This window comes from Jaculus jaculus, unplaced genomic scaffold, assembly GCF_020740685.1.
Source record: "Jaculus jaculus isolate mJacJac1 unplaced genomic scaffold, mJacJac1.mat.Y.cur u25, whole genome shotgun sequence".
NCBI lineage: Eukaryota > Metazoa > Chordata > Mammalia > Rodentia > Dipodidae > Jaculus > Jaculus jaculus.
The window spans coordinates 1867247-1888493 of NW_025423515.1; the positions used below are offsets into that span (position 1 = coordinate 1867247).

General features: G+C 43.1%; 1 protein-coding gene and 2 pseudogenes across 3 annotated transcripts in view; 1 reads left to right on the forward strand and 2 right to left on the reverse strand.

Moving 5' to 3' along the window:
* The window catches only part of LOC123453231, an 81854-nt pseudogene that overhangs the window by 36635 nt on the left and 23972 nt on the right, over positions 1-21247 (reverse strand).
* The window catches only part of LOC123457541 (RING finger protein 141-like), a 55855-nt gene that overhangs the window by 10630 nt on the left and 23978 nt on the right, over positions 1-21247 (reverse strand). The window lies entirely within an intron of this gene.
* LOC123457496 lies at positions 1546-1975 on the forward strand (annotated as a pseudogene).

A 21247-nucleotide genomic window follows, 5' to 3' on the forward strand; every position in this document is an offset into this window, starting at 1 on the left:
ATCCCACTCCTCGGTACCATTTTACTGTTGCTGTCAGGTTCACATTGCTGGTAGAAATCACCCAACTAAGAGTAGCTTGTGGGAAAAAGAGGTTTATTTTGGCTAACGGGCTCAAGGAGACGCTCTACAATGGCAGGGGAAAATGATGGCATGACACCATCCCCTGGGCAACACAAGGTAGACAATAGCAACAAGAGAGTGTGCCAAACACTGGCAAGGAGAAACTGGCAATAACACCCATAAGTCCGCCCCCAACAATACACTGCCTCCAGAAGAGATTAATTCCCAAATCTCCATCGACTGGGAACCTAGCATTCGGATCACCTAAGTTTATGGGGGAAACCTGAATCAAATCACCACAAGGCTTTAATAATAAAACACTAGGAAGCATTCCTAGGCTCTTCACAGGTCACAAAATTATTAATAAGAAGATCAAGGGGGGGCTGGAGAGATGGCTTAGCATTTAAGCGCTCGCCTGTGAAGCCTAAGGACCCCGGTTCGAGGCTCGGTTCCCCAGGTCCCACGTTAGCCAGATGCACAAGGGGGCGCATACGTCTGGAGTTCGTTTGCAGAGGCTGGAAGCCCTGCCGCGCCCATTCTCTCTCTCTCCCTCTATCTGTCTTTCTCTCTGTGTCTGTCACTCTCAAATAAATAAATAAATAAATATTTTTTTAAAAAAAAGAAGATCAAGGGGAAATTTGAAGGAGAACTGAGCTTCACTCAACAAATCTGCTTTTAAAGAGTATTTATTCATTTATTGATTTGCCAGCAGAGAGAGATGAGAGAAAGAGACAGAGAAAATGGGTATGCCTGGCCTCCAGCTGTTGCAAGTGGCTCTACATTGGTACTGGAGAATCAAACCTGGGTCCTTAGGCTTTGCAGGCAAGCACCTTAACCACTGAGCAATCTCTCCAGCCCCAAAGAAAAAGAGGCATTCAGCCTTTTGTTTGTTTTTATTTTCTTTGAGGTGGGGTCTCACTCTAGTCCAGACTAACCTGGAGCTCATCCTGTAGTCCCAGACTGGTCTCAAACTCAAAGCAGTCTTCTTACCTCTGCCTGCTAAGTGCTAGGGTTAAAGGCATACACCACTGTGCCTGACTTCAAAAGCCTACTTACAATCTACAATAGCAAATCTGATTCACTGCATTGTTACCTTCAAAGAACAGTATATACAACTTGACATGGCTTATTTCTATTCAAGTTTGAAATTGTGCCCAGATGCCCCATTACACATTCTATTCTGCCTTTTCTGGGCTATAATGTATAAAGCAATAAAACCTCTGCTGAGGATTCTCAAAACTGTCCAGACGGTAGCATGATCTCTAGACTGCAATACAGCGATATCTAAAGTTGTTCTTGTGCCTCGGTGGACCACAAAAATCTAAGAGATTAGTGTCTCCCCATATCTTTTGTGGGATTAGTATCTGCAGTGTTTGGCTCAAAGATGCACAGCTGGTGACTGCGTCTGCATGTGATCCTGCGCACCTGAGCCCAGGGAACCACAGGGTAGTGAAGGGGCCGGTCTTCGAGCGACAGCAATGCAAGATGGCAGCCACCAGGGGCTCGGGAGTAAAAGTCCCTCGCAATTTCTGATTGCTGGAAGAAGGCCAGAAAGGACTGGGAGATGGCTTTTACCAGATGGACAGGTATGATAATTGGGCCTCAAAGGACAATTTATGAAAACCGAATACCCAGCCTTAAAATAAAATGTCGACCTAAATACCCAGAAGCACCCCCTTTGTAAGACTTGCAACAAAAATTAGTATGAATGGAGTTAACAGTTCAAATGGAGTGTTGGGCCCAAGAGCCATGTCCACGCTGGCCAAGTGGCAGAACTCCTACAGCATCGGTCATCCTGCTGGAGCTGCCGCGCCTCTTGACATCTGGAGAGAACATGAAACTCCCTCAGCTGCTGGAAGGACGTGTCACAGCAGCTAATCTCTCAGAGCCCCAGGTCCCGCCCCATCCAATCTAAGCAGCCTGCGTTTTCCACAGTAGTGCATTTTCCAGACCTCAAAGTACTGGAAAGGGAGCTGCCACTCAAAGGCAGTTGATCTTAAGATGCTGTATGTGATACTCATTTGTTTTGTCCATTTAGAGCTCTAAGCTATGCTATGTAACAGACCATCCTGTCAAGTGTAACCTCCGTCCGCGTAGTTGCACTTCTGGGATCGAGAAGGTATATTTGAGTCGGTTCCCATCAGGAGCAGTGGGGCACATCTCACACAACTGTGATAGACTCGTCACGCAGTCACCTTGCTGCTGGCTATGGGCCTGGGTCTGCTTCTCCCCTGGCCTCCCGCCACTGCCCCCTGCTGGGCTGCTCCTTAGAGGATGTGGGAAGGCTTCAGGTAGCAGCCTACTGGTGGGTTTGGGGGGTGCTTACCTGTACCCCTGCTTTCTTAAGTAAGAACTGACACCCTCTTCCAAGCCACTATCCTGTCCCCACCCTCGTCCACTCTCACTCTTGGCCAACACATCGACTGCAACCCACTGTTCTCTGAAATGGGCCTTGGGTGAGGAGTTCAGGGTCTCCCGTCTCCTCCCCCCCTTTACCGAGGGGTGCTGCTTTCTCTCTCCTCCACTCCCTGCTGCCTGTCACCAGCCCACACTTCACGACTCTTCCTTGCTGTGGCCAGACGCCATCAGATAAGGTTGGAAGAGTCGGGCCTCCCTCGCTTAGTTCTGGAACTGTTCGTTACTCGCCACCAGGCTGCAGTCACCATCAGATGATGCGCCATCAGCTCAGGTTTGATGAGGTGACGCAGACCTGCCAGCACAGGGAGAGCTCGTGGTCACACCTGGAGAAGGGCCCACGAGGACACTGCAGGTACATGGCTCCACGGAGCCCTTCCCCTGGCCTGTAGCTGATTTGTTTTAAACATTGTTGAAGAAGGTTTTGCGCAGGGCTCGGAGGACACCCTGACCATCTGACGGGTCTAGTGTGGAACCTGACAGCTGGAACAAGAGGACCTTGACCGGAGGATTCTAGTGTGGGTGCTGCTGCTGCTGCTCAGACCTCTGCGGGGACACGAAGGAGCTTGGGGTCAGTGGTGTGCCTGGCCTCCTGCCACATCATTGTGTGACCACTAGATGCCGAAATGTGGATGATACCAAAATAAAGGCCATTCGTTGTGTTCTGGGGAAGAAAAGATGCACAACTGTGAATCTTAGCTGCTCTCTTATCACGCCAAGGACCTGAACCAGCACGAGGAGAATGTTCCCAGGATGAAATGACTGACAACAGGGCGTACTTCCAGCAGCTGACCAGGAAGGGCCTCCTTCTGTGTAGGTGCTATCACATGCACGCGTAGATCTCTATCCCTCCTCACAGAACGCCTCATGTGAAGTGTTTCTAAACCTCCCGGCAGGTCACTGTGTCCAGATCTAAGCTGCCAGCTCAGGTCCTACACTGAGAAGAGGTGCAGTCCTGCAGGGTCCACCCAAGCCTAGCATGGGCCACGACTATAAAAGATGTGCTGCTAACTAGAAAGTGAAGGGCTACTGGAATGACAGGCGATACATGAGTACTGGAATCAAAGGATCACACACAGATGGGAGGGAGATGGTTTTAAATCCTTTACTTAGTGAGGTTCAGGCCAGTGGATCTACACATGACCTGTAAATGTTAACCTAAGACAAAGCATTATCCATTGCCCTTGCAGTGGCTGAGGAACGCAGCTGGTCTTCACAGAGGTGCCTCTGCCTTCTACCCCCACCATTAGCATTTGGAAAGCTAGTCTTGTGCCACAGTGTTCTTTTGCAGAACATGCGAGCGGACGCATGATTTACAGCGTTCAATGGGGTTGCACCTAGTTTTGCCCTCAGTAGGCTCTGTAGGACTTGTGGATAGGTCAGCGTTGTCAGCAGCATGCTTACTCTGTTCATACAAAGCCTAGCCTCTGCTTCACAGGACTCCATTTCTGTAGAGAAACCAGTTTTTTTTTTTTTTTTTCTTTTCGAGGTAGGGTCTCTCTAGCTCAGGCTGATCTGCAATTCACCATGTACTCTCAGGGTGGCCTTGAACTCATGGACATCTTCCTACCTCTGCCACCCAAATGCTGAGATTAAAGGCATGTACCACCATGCCTGGTGAGAAACCAGTTTTTAATCTTGGGGTTTTAGTTCACTGTCAGCCAGTGGGGCATGGAAACATTTCTCTGCTCTTTTCCACGCAGGAGTGCCCCGGCCAGTGGGGAATCGAACAAAGAAGCGAGGTGAAAATCAACCTGAATGAAAGTAGGCAAACAGACACAAGGAGACCATGCTAGATGTTTGTCACGGCATCGAGAGTTTATTCTTACATGTAGGTTTATATAGGGTTGTAGGGGGAAGGAGACATGGTCTGGGCAAGGAGTTGTCAGGAAACCTAGAGGTGATGTAGTTAGGTGTTCGCCTAATCTTGCCTAACTGGCTTAACATGCTGACTGCACCAGGTTTCACATCCTGACCATAAACTGGCCTTTTGCAAAAGAAAGGATTCTGGAAGCAGCCAACTGACCGGTTCCAGAAGTACCTAACAGAAAGCTGGATGGACCAGCTTTCTGAGTAATGAGTCAGTTTATGAGCAGGCCCAGGCAAAGTGGAGAGGCTTTTGCTCTATGGCTCCCGACACAGGAGAAAACCTATTGATTCTGTACTCTATTTCCAGGAAATAAAACCAGAGGAAGCTTCCCAATTGCAACAGATTTGCCCAGCTGCAGCCAATCTTAATAACTCTGGGCCTTTTCTCTTGTTTTAATGATTAAAAATTGACCATATCAGGCATTTGTTTAGTGACAGAATGCAAGCAATAAGCAGAGAAACACATAGACTGTAAAATGCAGTCAGCTTTTCTCTAAGTACCTTACTGCACCTCTCACACTTGTCCATTCCTGCTTATTAGCGTATGGACCACTTCTGCAGCATGTACTGGACTTTTTCCAGGGAAAACCATTGCATCAGCTCTTTGTAAAGTAGTTTGGAATGTGAAGCCATTTCTCAATTTAAGTGTGCATATCTGCTTGTCTTGTAAGACAGAACATGGAAAGAAGGGTGTGTATCTAATCATGAAGTATGAAGGATAACCAAGCACAGTACTTGCTTCAGAGGCTGCATTTTGCATACTGCATTTGAATAAACAGATCACCTGATTATTCACTTCTATGGTTAGTACTTGATACATAACAATCTACTATATACCTCATACACATCTGGCCAAATTATTTTCTGCACATACAAAGGAAGAAAAGGCCCAGGCATGGTGGCATAGGCCTTTAATCCCAGCACTTGGGAAGCAGAGGTAGGAGGATCGCTGTGAGTTCAAGGCCACCCTGAGACTTCCCAATCTCTAGAACTGTGAGAAATAAATTTTTGTTGCTAAAGTCCCATTCCTTATCTAATTTTGTTCTGGCACCCCACATGACCTGGGACCACAACCACTGGCATGATTTTTGCTTGCACCACCAGTAAAAGTATGGTCTAATTCACTCTGGCATCTCCCTGGGCACCTTCCCACATGGGGGGAAAGCTGAGAAAAATAAAGAGGACTTTAATTCCCAACCAGGGTATTTTTTTTTTTCCCTCCAAAGGACATTTAGCAATGCCTGGGCACAGTTTTAGTTGTCATAATGGGGGAAGGTACTTCAAGTGTCTAGCAGTTAAGAGGCTGAGAATGCTATCAAATATCTTACTATGCCAAGACATGCACCCCACCCCATAACAGCCAAACATCCAAACCGAATGGCAATAGTGCCAGCAATGAGTAAGTCTGACCCAGGAGAACTGCCCAATTCATAGTCATGAGGTGACTAAACAAATTTTAATAAGGGTTAAAATTGTCAAGGCTGGATTAGAGAGATGGCTCAGTGGTTAAGGTGGTTGCCTGGAAAGCCTAAGGACCTGGGTTTGACTCTCCAGTACCCACATCAAGCCAGATGCACAGCATGTGTCTGGAGCTTGTTTGCAGCTTCTGAAGGCCCTGACATGTGCATTCTGTCTATCTTTCTGCTTGCAAATAAATAAAAAAATTCTTTTAAAAAATTGTCAAAGCAGGCAAAGGGGTGTGCAGCTCGCCTCCAGCAAAGAACATCATGGGATCAATACTTTCCCTTGGAGAAGCATCTGAGTTGAAGCTGAATTTCCAAACCACCACTGTGACAGCGTCTTCGCTTTCCCTATCTGCTGTAAGCCTAGTCTTCACATGCAAAATTCTGCTGGCCTCTGGACCAGAAACCCTTTTGGAAACAAGACTCAAAGCAACGTGTAACTCTGCCTGCCTCTGGGAGTACTTCTCTTAACTGAAGGTGTGATGGAGGAGGAAAGAATCCTCCAAACCGTTTATAACAGTAAATTCTTGCACAGGTCAAACTCTGAGGTGAGCACAGCTCGGAGGACGCCATCTGGGCAAGAACACAACTCGTCCTTCCCTAATCGCACCCTCATCTCGTGAATGAGGAAACTGATGCAGACAGGGTAATTGGCCAAAAGTTTCATGACTAGAAATTTCAGATGTAAGTCCAGGTCCATATTTCAACTCCAGTTTCCTTACGAGAAGTTTCATGGTGTTTCTCTCTAGAACTTAAAACTCATTTTAAATCAAGTTGAATATGGTGGTGTTGCAATAAGAGAGAATTTGCCTGGCTTTCTTCTCTGTCTCTGAGAGATGACCATTAGGTCCTCAGAGTTTCATAAGTGACAGTGTTTTTGTCACTTCGTGGTCCTCTGGATCATATCTAGGTGTGTGGTGATGATGCCTCAGGATAGGGACTGGTCACCAGAGAAAGCAAGTCTGGGTCAAAGTTGGGGTTTAATCCAGGGTAGGTCAGACTGACCTGACCTTCAGGGAATGGAAGAGAGGGCTGAAGATTGTGTTCAGTCACATGGTAGTCAGTGACTCAGTTACCTTACCTGTGTAATATAACTGCAATTAAAAAAACAAAAAACAGGGCTGGAGGATTGCTTAGTGGTTAAGGCGCTTGCCTACAAAGCCAAAGGACCCAGGTTTGATTCCTCAGGATCCACAAAGCCAGATGCACAAGGTGGTGCATGCATGTGGAGTTTGTTTGCAGTAGCTGAAGGCCCTAGCATGCCCATTCTCTCTTTCTCTCTCTCTGTCAAATAAATAAATAAAATAAAAACCAAGGCTGGGCATGGTGGTGGCACACACCTTTAATCCCAGCACTAGAAAGGCAGAGGTAAGGGAATTGCTGTTGAGTTCAGAGCCAACCTGAGACTACATAGTAAATTCCAGGTCAGTCTAGGCTAGAGCAAGACCTTACCTTGAAAAAGCAAAAAAGTAAATAAATAAATAAAATACAAGTGCCTGGCATGGTGGTGCACACCTTTAATGCCAGCACTCAGGAGGCAGAGGTAGGAGGATTGATGTGAGTTTGAGGCCAGCTTGATAATAGTTAATTCCAGGTCAGCCTGGGCTAGAATGAGACTACTTGAAAAACAAAACAAAGCAAAACTGACTAAAAAAAAAAAAAAGCCATTGAGATTCCTGGAGCTTCCTGACTGGTTAACACCTCCAGGTGACAGAAGTGTTAAACTTTCATGAGATGAGGAAAGGAGACCTACAGAATTCACCCTCCCACACTGCCCTAGGGATATCTTCATTTGGCTAGTCCTAATTTGTGTCCTTTACAATCACGCTGTCTCTGATTGGTTAGAGTTGCAGTGAGGCCCCTGGCAGACTGTCCTATTTGCAAAACCAGGCAGGACACCATCTGACCCTGAGCAGATTGTCAGGACAGAGCTCCCAAGATATGCCTTTGGGCAGCAAGATGGAGCCCTGAGCATTTCTAATCCCGCCACACCTGGGCCTAGAGTCTGAAGAATGCCTCACCCTTTCCCCTCCTTCTACCAAACTTTCCAAAATGACTGCTTACAATGGGCAGGATGACATCTGGTTAAAGTTCTCACAAATTGAAATTCTAGAGAGTCTCATCTTCCTCCAATGCCGCCAGTCTCCCTGGGCTCACACATCCCCTCCCCTTTGCAGCTTGTGCATGCTCAGGACAAGTGACATTCCCAAGGACCTGAACCTACCTTATGATGAGGCCGGCTACTTTCAAAGTGTTAAGGAGCTCATGGGTCCCTGGGCATACATGTGCTTGTCTTTAATTCACGCAAGAAACTTATACATGATAGTATTTTGCAGCAGAAATTCAGAGACGTTAAAGAACATGCTCCAGATCACAACACAATAGGAGATAAGCCAGCATTCTCACTCAGATCCAGCTAACTCCACAGTTATGCCTCATCCTAGGTAAGTTACTGCTATACTGTCTAGCACAGGTAAGAGGGAAGCTGAGAAGGACTGGGGCTCATCTCCAGCTTCCTGGGAATGGTGGAGTTAGATACCCTGTAGCTCAGTGGTCTGAAACCACTGCCCCAGTTCACCACCTGGGAGCAGAAATAAATCCCGTTCTCTTTAGTCTAGGGCTGCTTTCCCACCTGACATCTTCAAAACCCCCCCACCCTGGCCTCCCTCACAAGAACTCTTCTCCCGTGGAAGATGAATGGAATGCTAAAACACCCCGTTGCTCTGCAAGCATAAATTGCAAGAAAAATTTCTAGAATTCTGATGGTTTCATGCATGAGGATTTAAAAAAATTAGTAATTTATTTGAGAGGGAGGGAGGGAGAGAGAGAGAGAAAGAGAGAGAGGGAGAATGGGCACGGCAAGGCCTCTAGCCACTGCAAACAAACTGCAGACACATGCATCCCTTGTACATCTGGCTTATGTGGGTTCTGGGGAATTGAACGTTGGGTCTTTAGGCTTTGCTGGCAAGTGCCTTAACCACTAGACCATCTCTCCAGCCCTCATGTGTGAAGATTTAAATCTACTTCCTGTATTTCCAAGATTAGCTGAAATATGGGATCAGTCTGCAGGCACAGTGTGTGAACAGCTCTTGGGGGCTTTCCTTTCAAAAGTCAATGTTTGGGAGTTGGGTATGGCGACACACCCCTTTAATCTCAGCACTCGAGAGGCAGAAGGAGGAGGATTGCCATGAGTTCGAGGCCACTCTGAGCCTACATAGTGAATTCCAGGTCATCGTTGGCTAGAGTGAGACCGTACCTCAAAAAAATAAGATAAAATAGTGGGATGTGGGGGCACATGTCCCAGAACTTGGGAGGCAGAGGTAGGAGGATCACCGAGTTCGAGGCCTGACTGGGCTAGAGTGAGACCCTGTCTCAGAAAAACAGAACAAACAAATAACAAAATTAAATTTTAAAAAGTCAACATTTAAAAATTTGTACTTGATCACAGTCAGCAGAGTCCTGCATATTTAGTATGTTTATAGATAATCAACTTCCTGTCCTACCTCTAGACTTATGGGCAGTTTGCAAATAAGTTCTAGACTGGTTTGGTCCTATCTGGAACAAATGGACATTGTTCAGGTTTCATGAAATACTGGGGCACAGAGGAGAAGGGAGCCTCCTAACTGTAGATCGTTTTCAATATTCTCATGCAAAATAAACAAGAGTTACAACCATTGCCTTTCCTCCATGCCTTTTACCTGTTTGCCACCCCTGGGTCACATTCTACAAGTGCCAGTCTGTAGTGCACGCTTGAGTTTGCTCTGGAACAACAGGAAAGGAACTGGGCTATGCTGTGAAGTCAGGAGGTGTAGACTTGGCTTCTCTATGAACCTCAAACACCTGCTAACTGCCCAGAGGTGTCCTCTAGACAACTTGCTTGCTAACCATGATCTGAGTGTGAGACCCATGACCTGTTGCATTACTTTCAGTAGAAAGAGATCAGAGACAGTCAAAGTATCTCACCAAGGTGGCAGTGCCTAGCCTCCAACATAGTTAGCCCACTGTTTCTACCAGCTCTGAGAAGTCAACTAACACTTGGTGAATAATTTGTGTTAAAAACAATAATTGAAGAGCTTGAGAGATGGCTTAGAGAGTAAAGGTGATTATGTGCAATGTATGAGGTAATGTACCAAGGTAAAGCTAGATGCACAAGTATGTGCATGCATCTGGAGTTCATATGCAGTGACAGGAGGCCCTGACATGCCCATTCTCTCTCCATTTCATAATAAATAAATAAATATTTTAAAATAATGCACCTGAGCTGGAAACAGTGGCTCACCCTGCAGTTCAAGCTCGTGAGAGGCCGAGGCAGGATGACTGGTGCACAGTGTGTCCTGGGCCAGCCTGGACTAAACTGCAAAACCCAGTGAATCACCCACTCTTCAAAGTGCAATGGTATTCAATAGGCGCATACCTTTTCTTATTATTCCATAATGTTACAGCTTAACTCCTATTCAAATCACTACACTAAACCCTGTACGTGATATCTAGGTGAGGTAAAGTATACTGGTTAAGTGCAAATACCCTTTCATGTAAGAGATTTGCATGACCATGGATTTGAGTATCCTTGAGAGGTGTTAAAACCAGTCACCTTCAGGTAACAAAAGACAACTGACTGTACTTGAACACAGAGCTCAGAGGTCTACATATACCACATTATGGGGTCATCATTCGAAGGCACAGTACGGTGATGTAAAATGAAAATGCTTCCAACACTGACTTAACATCTCTAAAGATAGTTAGTTTAAGTGAGCAACAAGCACAGTCCATCTGGCTTACATATCCGAAGCTTTTCCAAATCCTGGACCACTCTAGTGTACATATAATGATGTAATTGACAGAATTATTATGTTTTTTGTTTTCCATATGACCACTTTGTACATGTCAAAGGAACACACTAAAAACAGTGCCACATGCATCATGCCTTTTATGTATGTGACTGCCAATTAATTGACAAGGGAGCTTAGTGCACTACCCCAAAACAGTATTTTATCACTTCAAGGGGTTAGCACTTGGAACTTTGCATAATACTGTACAAATCAATCAATTTTTCTTGTTTTTAATTGCCTTTCACTGGAGCTACCCATCAGCCTTACACTCACCAGACCCAGGCTACCCGTTCCCCAAGCATTTCTGAATATATTTAACTGATAATCACACTTCCAGGGAGAAGTTTGATAAATGTTTATTCTGTTTTCTTCACACCCAGGAAGGAAATATATCTCAAATGTTGACAGATACTCTAGTCTCCAACAGTTTTCTTATATTATTGGATATCTGAAAATACTAAAAGACTGTGATTCTCATGATAAATGAACTTGAAGGCAGTCCAAGTCTTTGGTTGTCTCCAAATCTGTTACCAATGGGTCTAAAGTTGGCTTAACTCAGTCCTATTCTTAGACACAGGTAGCTGGACCAAATGGTGTTCCATATATACATATATAAATACATATTTTTATATGTATATATATGTATGTGTGTGTATGTATGTATATATATATGGAGAGACAGAGAGAGAGAGAGAGAGAGAGAGAGAGAGAGAGAGAGAGAGAGAGAGGAGGTACGAGGCTTCACTATAGCCCAGGCTGACCTGGAATTTACTATGTAGTCACACGGTGGCCTTGAACTCAGAGCAATCCTCCTACTTCTGCCTCCCAAGTGCTGGGATTAGAGGTATGTGCCACCATGCCCAGATATTTCTATGGCTCTCTGGCTAATGGTAAATCATCCAGACAGGCAAAGGAAAAGCAGATTCGAAGAATGGATGTCCTGGAGCCCCCATACCTAACTAGGCCCTAAATCAGCAGGAGTCATTTGATTTATCAATGTCACCCAATCCTCATCCTATGGCCTCAAATGATACCTCAGATACTTATCATATAGCTCACTCTCAAGAAGGAATCATGCTGCCAAAAGTCCTACTAGCAAGTTTTCAATCCTCCCCCTAAGCTGTGCCTTGCATCTGAGGCCAGAAGAAGTCAGCAATACAGCATGGGCTTTGTATCTGTCTCTTCAATTGTATTGCTAACCTTCAGGAAGAACTCGGACACCAGCTCTCTCAATGATAGCTTCTGCCTTACCCGGATTCTAGTCATTATCACCTCCTCAACTAGCTGTGGAACCAGCCCATCAAAGGGTTTCGTATTCATTCTCTCTGATGTGATGTGTGTGTGTGGTGTAGACACATGCTCGTGCAGATGCATGTGCACTGTGTGCACACTTGCGGAGGCCAGAGGGGACCATTGGTTGTCCTCCTGTTTTTGCTCATCTGCTTGTTTCATTGTGAAGAAGTGACCCATTCAACCAGTGCTGTCCCTTTGCCATGGTTTTTCCAGGCAGGGAATCCCAGCGATTCAAAGGCCCCCACCACACACAGGACTGAGGTTACAGATGGGCATGGCCACATCCAGCTTAGCACTCACAAGTTCTGAATAACCAAATGTACGTTCCACTTGCTAGTGTTTACTCACCCCATTGCTCCTTCACAAACCCTCATCACCCAGTCCTGAGCAAGGCACAGCATCACTATCCATTTCTGTCGAAGGACCATTGATGGACTGGGGATCAGGCACCACAGGGGACACTCTAAAGTGCCATTCTGGAGCACTCATTATACCTCATTGATTCCATGCTAGCAGCTAGGGTTTTCTGGTGCTTTGTAGACAAAAAAGCTAAGGCTTAGGGACGTGGGCATACTTTTTAAGGTCACAACAACAGGGGTTCCATCTCACGTCTCATGTGTACAGATGTGAGTTCAACCAAGTTATGTCTTGCCAGGCATGGTGGTGCACGCTTTTAATCCCAGAACTCGGAAGCAGAGGTAGGATTGCTGTGAGTTTGAGGCCACCCTGAGACTACATAGTGAATTCCAGGTCAGCTTGAACTAAAGTGAGACCTTACCTGGAAAAAAAAAGAAAAGAAAAGAAAAAACCATAGCAAAATACAGTCTTCTACTAAAACGTGTGGTGAATAAGAAATTACCAACTGCAGCAGAGAAGGAGGAGAGATCCAGAGCATCTAGAGCCCACATAGGCAGGCAGAAGTGGCTCCAGCAGCGGCAGCACCAGGTCCGCATGGCTCCAGCCACAAGGTTCGGCCTGAGCCGCAGGAAAAGCCAGGTGAGGAGACTCTCCACTCACACCAGAGCTCCTTAAAACTCAGGAAATGTGAAGGGAGGACAGCAGGGAAGCAGGGAGGAGCAGCTCGTGAGGAGGATGAATGTGAAAACGGGAAAACAGCAGCCACCATCCACAGCCTCCCCTCGCCCCCGCCAGTGTAAGCCCCAGCAAGCAGCAGAGACCTGCGGAAGGGAGACCGCCTACGCAGCACCCGGCAGGCGAGCAGAGCAGTGATCCAGCAACCCACCCAGCCTACCTGAACCCACAGCACAACACAGAGGGACCCAAGCAGGAGCACAGCGTAATTGAGACCAAACTCATCCCAAGAGGTAACTGGGATTACATCAGTAAAGGTTCTCACATGGTCAAAAGCTGACTTGGAACCCTCAGAAAATATGAAATCTTAAGCCTCCTAGTTGATAGGATTAAGGGTGTGAGGCAACACACATGGGATTTTTTTTTTTTTTTATAATCATGGAAAATGTTAATAAATATTAAAAAATTTAAAAAAAAGAATGATTATAAATATGTTCAAACAAATCAGGGAGGAAATCAAATGAATGAAAGAGGAAATCAAAGGAATCAAAGAACACAGGAAACCAATTTAGTGAAATGAGAAGGTCAATGCAAGACATAAATAAGGAAATGGAAATAATAAAGAAAAACCAGTCAGAATTACTAGCATCAAAGATCACAGTCAATGAAAAAAAAAAAAAAAAACTGTAGAAAATCTCACCAGTAGAATGGATGAAGGAGAGGACAGAATATCTAAACTAGAAGACCAGGTGGCAGATCGGATACAGTCCAACAAAGAGAAAGGCAAACTAACAGGAAAGTATGAAAGGCAATTTCAAGATATTCGAGCCGGGCATGGTTTAATCCCAGCACTCGGGAGGCAGAGGTAGGAGGATAGCCGAGAGTTCGAGGCCACCCTGAGACTACATAGTGAATTCCAGGTCAGCCTGAGCCAGAGTGAGACCCTACCTCGAAAAACAAAAACAAACAAACAAAAAAAAGATATTCAGGGCACTATGAAAAGATCAAACATAAGAATTCAGGGTATAGTAGAAGGAGAAAAACTTCACTCCAAAGGCATAGTAGGTGTTTTCAACAAAATCATAGCATAAAACTTCCCCCAAATTGGGAAATAGATGCCAAAGAAGACATAGGAAGCCTTTAGGACACCAAAAAGACAAAACCTGGAAAGAACCTCTACTTGCCATATTTAACGTACCAAACATACAAACCAAAGAAAAAATATTGAAAGCATTTAGAGAGAAAAATCAAGTTATATACAAAGGTAAACCTATCAGGATCACAGCAGATTACTCAACACAAACTTTCAAAGCCAGAAGGGCTTGGAATGATGTATTCCAAGTTCTGAAAGATAACAACTGTCAACCAAGGTTACTTTATCCTGCAAAGCTATCCATTCAAATAGATGGGCAAATAAGAATATTCCACAAAAAAAGCAGGCTAAAGGAATATTTGAAACCTAAACCAGCTCTATAGAAAATACTTGAAAGGATCCTCCATGCTGAAATAGAAAGAAAAATACACATATAAGGAATGTGGAAAAAAACAAACAAACCATACTCAAATACTAGTTAATACAAAAATGCAAAGGTTAAACCGGAAGAACTACAAAACTAGAAAAATGGCAAAAATAAATACACAGCTTTCACTAACTCTTAATATCAATGGCCTCAATGCCCCAACCAAAAGACATAGGTTTGCAGATTGGGTTATCACCTTTCTACAAAGGATGGACACTATCTTAGGGTGAAAGGGTGGAAAATGGTGTTTTAAGCAAATGGGCCTAGAAAGCAAGCAGCGGTTGCTATCCTAATATCTGACAAGGTAGACTTCAGTCCAAATTAGTTAGAAAAGATAAGTAAGGTCACTTTATATTGATTAAAGGCACACTCCAATAGGAGGACATTACAATCCTAACCATATATGCATCAAACATGGGGGCTCCCAACTACAACAAACAAACGCTGTTAGAACTAAGGTTGCCAATAACACCAAACACAGTTGTAGTGGGTGACTTCAACACCGTAGTCTCAGCAACTGACAGGTCATCCTGGCAACAAATAAAAAGAGATGCACATGGATTAAATGAGATCATAGAACAAATGGACCTAACAGATATGTTCAGGACATTTCATCCAAATGCTGAAGAATACACATTCTTTTCAGCAGCACATGCAATATTCTCTAAAATAAGACCATATATTAGTACACAAAACAAATCTTAACAAATACAAGGAAATTGAAATAATTCCTTACACTCTATCTGATCACAATGAGATCAAACTACAAATCAATAGCAAGAAGGGCCATAGAGCATACACAAAACCATGGAAACTAAGCAATGCACTAATAAATGATGAGTGCGTCAATGAAGAAATCAAGAAGGAAATCAAAAACTTCAGAGACAAATGATAATGAGAACACAGCATACCAAAACCTTTGGGACACAATGAAGGCAGTTCTAAAAGGGAAATTTAAACTTTAAGTGCCTGTATTAAAAAATTAGAAAGGGGGTTCCAGTTAAGATGGCGGCGTAGGTACCACGCCAAAGCAGCCTGGGAGGAAAAAAGACCAAAGAAACTCAGAAAAATACACACTTTTACTAAAAAGTGAGGTGCATAGGAAATTGAAGCAGCAGCAGAGAAACAGGAGAGATCCAGAGCATCCAGAGCCCGCACAGGCCGGCAAAAGCGGCCCCGGCAGATGCGCCAACCTCTGCAGCGGTGGGGGTGCACCAGAAAGCCACCAGGCTCGGCTCCAGCTGCAGGAAAAGCCAGGTGTGGGATTTTCCCCTCACAACAGTGCTCTCCACAACTCAGGAAACGTGAAGGGAGAGCGGCAGTGAGCAACGGAGAAGCAGATTGTGAGGTAGAACATGTGGAGCAGCGAGAGAACCAGAGCAGCTGTGGCTCCCTCCCCTCCCCCACTGCCTGAGCCCAGCTCCAGTGAACACAGCAGCATCTCGGGACCCGGCCACGCCAACTTGAGCCGACAGCGGGACACAAGCAGGAACAGTCTGGGAGCAATATCAGCGGCTCTGGCACTGGTAACAGCGGCCCCAGCAGCAGCAGACCCAGGAGCGGCAACAACAGCAGACTCAGCAGCAGCTTCAGCAACAGCATTGGCTCCAAAAGTGGCAGCTACAGCAGCAGCAGCAGCAGCAGAGGCAGCAGCAGTGGTGGGCCCAGCAGCAGCAGCTTGAGCTGCTGACAGACCCAGCAGAGGCAGCTTTAGCAGCAGCAGTTCCAGCAGTGGAGGTGCTGATGTGCAGGGCCACAGTTGCCAGGCTCAGTTTGCCCCACAGGAAAAGCCAGTGCCCAGCTCCAGAAATCACAACAGCAGCCCGACGACCCAGGCAGCAACTTGACTAAGACCAAAATCATCCAAGGTAACTGGGATTGCACCAGGGAAGGGTCTCACTTGGTCACAAGCTGACTTGGATCCCTCAACAGACCAGAAATCTTAACCTCTATGTTGATAGAGGATCTGGTTGTTATAATAACTATTCTGGCATACATACTTTGGGCTGTTTTTGATTGAATGTGTACAGTGTTTAGTTAACTTTTAGAATCTACCTGTATTTTGTTCCACTCAGCCTATTAGAATACCCCCATAGCCGAGAAACTCAATCCCTAGGAGCACCTTTGTAGATACTCTCAGAGTCTTAAGAGCCACATCTAACAGCTTAAGCTCCTACCCTGAAAATATATAACATCAAATCAATTGATACAGCTAAGAATACCCAGCTAGCTAGAAAATACAAGCATTAACTTAATTCAAGATGCAAATATATATACAGTATAAAACAAGAAACATTAAAAGCAAGACGATATAAATCCACCTAAAAGTATTAATGCATCAGAAATGACCTCCAGTGAGAACGAGTTAGAGGAAATGCCTGAAAAGATTTCAAAAGAATGATTGCAAATATGTTCAAAGAAGTCAGAGAACAAATCAAAGGAGTCAAAGAGGAACTTAAAGAGGAAATCAAAGGAATCAAAGAAGATGCAGGGCACCAATTTCATGAAATAAAGAAGGCAATACAAGACATAAATAAGGAAATAGAAATAATAAAGAAAAACCAGTCAGAATTATTAGCAATGAAGAACACAGTTAATGAAATAAAAAACTCTGTAGAAAATCTCACTAGTAGAATGGATGAAGGAGAGGACAGAATATCTAAGCTAGAAGACCAGGTGGCAGATCTAATACAGGCCAACAAAGAGGAAGACAAACTTATAGAAAAGTATGAGTGGGAATTTCAAGATATTCGGGACACTATGAAAAGATCAAATATTAGAATTCAGAGCATAGTAGAAGGAGAATTCCACTCCAAAGGCATAGTAGGTGTCTTCAACAAAATCATAGAAGAAAATTTCCCCCAAATTGGGAAAGAGGTGCCAATACAGATACAGGAAGCCTTTAGAACCCCAGCCAGACAAAACCTGGAAAGAACCTCTCATCACCATATTATAATCAAACTTCCAAACACACACACCAAAGAAAAAATATTGAAAGCAGTTAGAGAGAAAAATCAAGTTACCTACAAAAGTAAGCCCATCAGGATTACAGCAGATTATTCAACACAAACTTTAAAAGCCAGAGGGCTTGGAGTGATATATTCCAAGTTCTGAAAGATAACAACTGTCAACCAAGGTTACTTTATCCCGCAAAGCTATCCATTCAAATAGACAGAGAAATAAGGACATTCCATGACAAAAGCAGGTTAAAGGAGTATTTGAAGACAAAACCAGCTCTACAGAAAATACTTGATAGAATCCTCCATGCTGAACAAAAGGAAAAACACACATATAAGGAACCTAGAAAAAACAAGCAATACTCAAATACTAGTTAACACAAGAGAGCACAGGTAGAACCAGAACCACACACACACACACAAAAAAAAAGGCAAAAATAAATACACACCTTTCAATAATATCTCTTAATATCAACGGCCTCAATGCCCCAACGAAAAGACATAGATTTGCAGACTGGGTTAAAAAGCAGGATCCTACAATTTGTTGTCTCCAAGAAACTCACCTTTCTACAAAGGAAGACATTATCTTAGGATGAAAGGTTGGAAGGCAGTGTTTCAAGCAAATGTGCCTAGAAAACAAGCAGGGGTTGCTATCCTAATATCGGACAAGGTAGATTTTAGTCCAACATTAGTCAAGAGAGATAAGGAAGGTCACTTTATATTGATTAAGGGCACACTCCAACAGGAGGACATTACAATCCTAAACATATATGCACCTAATATAGAGGCTCCCAAATTCACCACACACTATTAGAACTAAGGTCACAGATAACAGCAAACACAGTGGTGGTAGGTGACTTTAACACCCCACTCTCATCAATTGACAGGTCATCCTGGGACAAAATAAACAGAGAGGCATCTGGACTAAATGAGGTGATAGAAGGAATGGACCTAACAGATATATACAGGACATTTCATCCAAAGGCTGCTGAATATACATTCTTTTCAGCAGCACATAGAACATTCTCTAAAATAGACCATATATTAGGGCACAAAGCAAATCTTAACAAATTCAGGAAAATTGAAATAATTCCTTGCATTCTATCTGACCACAATGGAATTAAACTACAAATCAATAGCAAGAAAGGCCACAGAGCATACACAAAATCATGGAAACTAAACAATACACTACTAAATAATGAATGGGTCAATGACGAAATCAAGAAGGAAATCAAAACATTTATAGTGTCAAACGATAATGAGAACACAAAATATCAAAATCTCTGGGACACAATGAAGGCAGTTCTAAGAGGTAAATTTATAGCCTTAAGTGCCTATATTAAGAAATTAGTAAGGTCACAAGTAAACGACCTAATGCTTCACCTTAAAGCCTTGGAAAAAGAAGAACAAGGAAAACCAAAAATCAATAGGTGGGAAGAAATAATAAAGATTAGGGCAGAAATTAATGAAATAGAAACAAACAAAAAAATCCAAAGAATTAATGAAACAAAGAGTTGGTTCTTTGAAAGGATAAATAAGATTGATAAACCCTTAGCAAATCTGACCAAAAGAAGGAGAGAAGAGACACAAATTAATAAGATCAGACAACAGATTCCATAGAAATTCAAAAAATCATAGGGGCATACTATAAAAGCATGTACTTCACAAAGTATGAAAATCTGAAAGAAATGGATGATTTCCTTGATTTATTTGACCTACCTAAATTAAATCAAAATGAGATTAATCACTTAAATAGACCTATAGTAAACATGGAGATCTGAACAGTTATTAATAATCTCCCAACTAAACAAAGCCCAGGCCCAGATGGATTCACTGCTGCACTTTACCAGACCTTTAAGGAAGAGCTAACACCATTTCTTCCTAAGCTTTTCTAGGAAATAGAAAAAGAAGGAATTCTACCAAACTCCTTCTATGAGGCCAGCATCACCTTGATACCAAAACCAGGCAAAGATAGAACAAAAAAAGAAAATTACAGACCAATCTCCCTCATGAACATAGATGCAAAAATTCTCAACAAAATATTGGCAAACAGATATAAGAGTATATCAAAAAGATCATTCACCCTTACCAAGTAGGCTTTATCCCAGAGATGCAGGGATGGTTCAATATATGCAAATCTATAAATGTAATACATTATATAAACAGGTTGAAGGACCAAAATCACATGGTCATTTCTTTGGATGCAGAGAAAGTATTTGAAAAAAATCTAACATCCTTTCATGATAAAAGTCCTACCGAGACTTGGAATAGAAGAAACATATCTCAATATAATAAGAGCTATTTATGACAAGCCTACAGCCATCATATTACTAAATGGGGAAAAACTAGAAGCTTTTCCAGTAAAATCAGGAACAAGACAAGGGTGTCCATTGTCTCCACTTTTATTTAATATAGTTCTGTAAGTCTTAGCCATAGCAATAAGGCAAGAGACACAAATAAAAGGGATACAAGTTGGAAAGGAAGAGATCAAGTTATCATTACTTGCAGATGACATGATTCTATACATAAAGGACCCCACAAACTCTACTAGCAAACTTAGAGCTGATCAAAACCTACAGCCATGTAGCAGGATACAAAATAAATACACAGAAATCAGTAGCCTTTATATATGCTAACAACAAACACACAGAGGATGATATCAAAGAATCACTCCCATTCACAATTGCATCAAAAAAAAAAAAAGTACCTTGGAATAAACCTAACGAAGGAAGTAAACAATTTCTACAATGAGAACTTCAAAACACTTAAGCAAGAAATTGCAGAAGACACTAGAAAGTGGAGAAACATCCCTTGTTCCTGGATTGGAAGAATCAATATTTTGAAAATGGCAATCTTACCAAAAGTAATCTACACATTTAATGCAATCCCTATCAAAATTCCAAAAGCATTCTTCATGGAAAGAGAAAAAACAATCCAAAAATTCATTTGGAATCACAAAAAGGTTTGTGGGCTAGAGAGATGGCTTAGTGGTTAACTGTTTGCCTGTGAAGCCTAAGGACTCCAGTTCAAGGCTTGATTCCCCAGGACCCACGTTAGCCAGAGGCACAAGGGAATGCATGCATCTGGAGTTCGTTTTCATTTGCTGGAGGTCCTGGAGCGCCAATTCTTTCTCTTCTCTCTATTTGCCTCTTTCTCTGTGTCTGCCATTCTCAAATAAATAAATAAAAACAAAAAAAATTAAAAGAAAACTTAGTTTGTATAGCTAGTATTTGTAATATCAGTAGACCGTGTAATCAGTGTTGAGCTGTAATGGGACACAGCTGTCTTAAATAATTTGCATAGATTCCTCTCAAAGCAAAAGAATGGTTTCCTAGGAGATAATGACTTTTAAAAAAAATTACTTTTGTTAGTTTTGGATATACTTACTATGTAAACAACACATGTTGGGTCATTTTTTTTCTAAGTAGAATTACATCATGTAAATATTGGTTATCCACTTGTGCAATCATGTACACCTGGGTTGATTTAATTCTTCACTATTATGAATTGAGCAGCTATAAACATGGTTGAGCAATCTCTCTGAACTGAGATGCAGAGCTTTTAGGGCAAATGCCTAGTAAAGGAATAACAGGGTCTGTTGGTAATTCTATATTGATCCTTTTCAGGAGTCTCCATATTGCTTTCCACAGTGGTTATACCAGCTTACATTCCCACAAACAGTGAATGAGTGTTTCTGCTTCTCCTCTTTCTTGCAAATATATTTTTTTCATTTGATTTTGTTTTTTTTTTGGGGGGGGTTGTCAAGGTAGGGTCCCACTCTGGTCCAGGCTGACCTGGAATTAACTCTG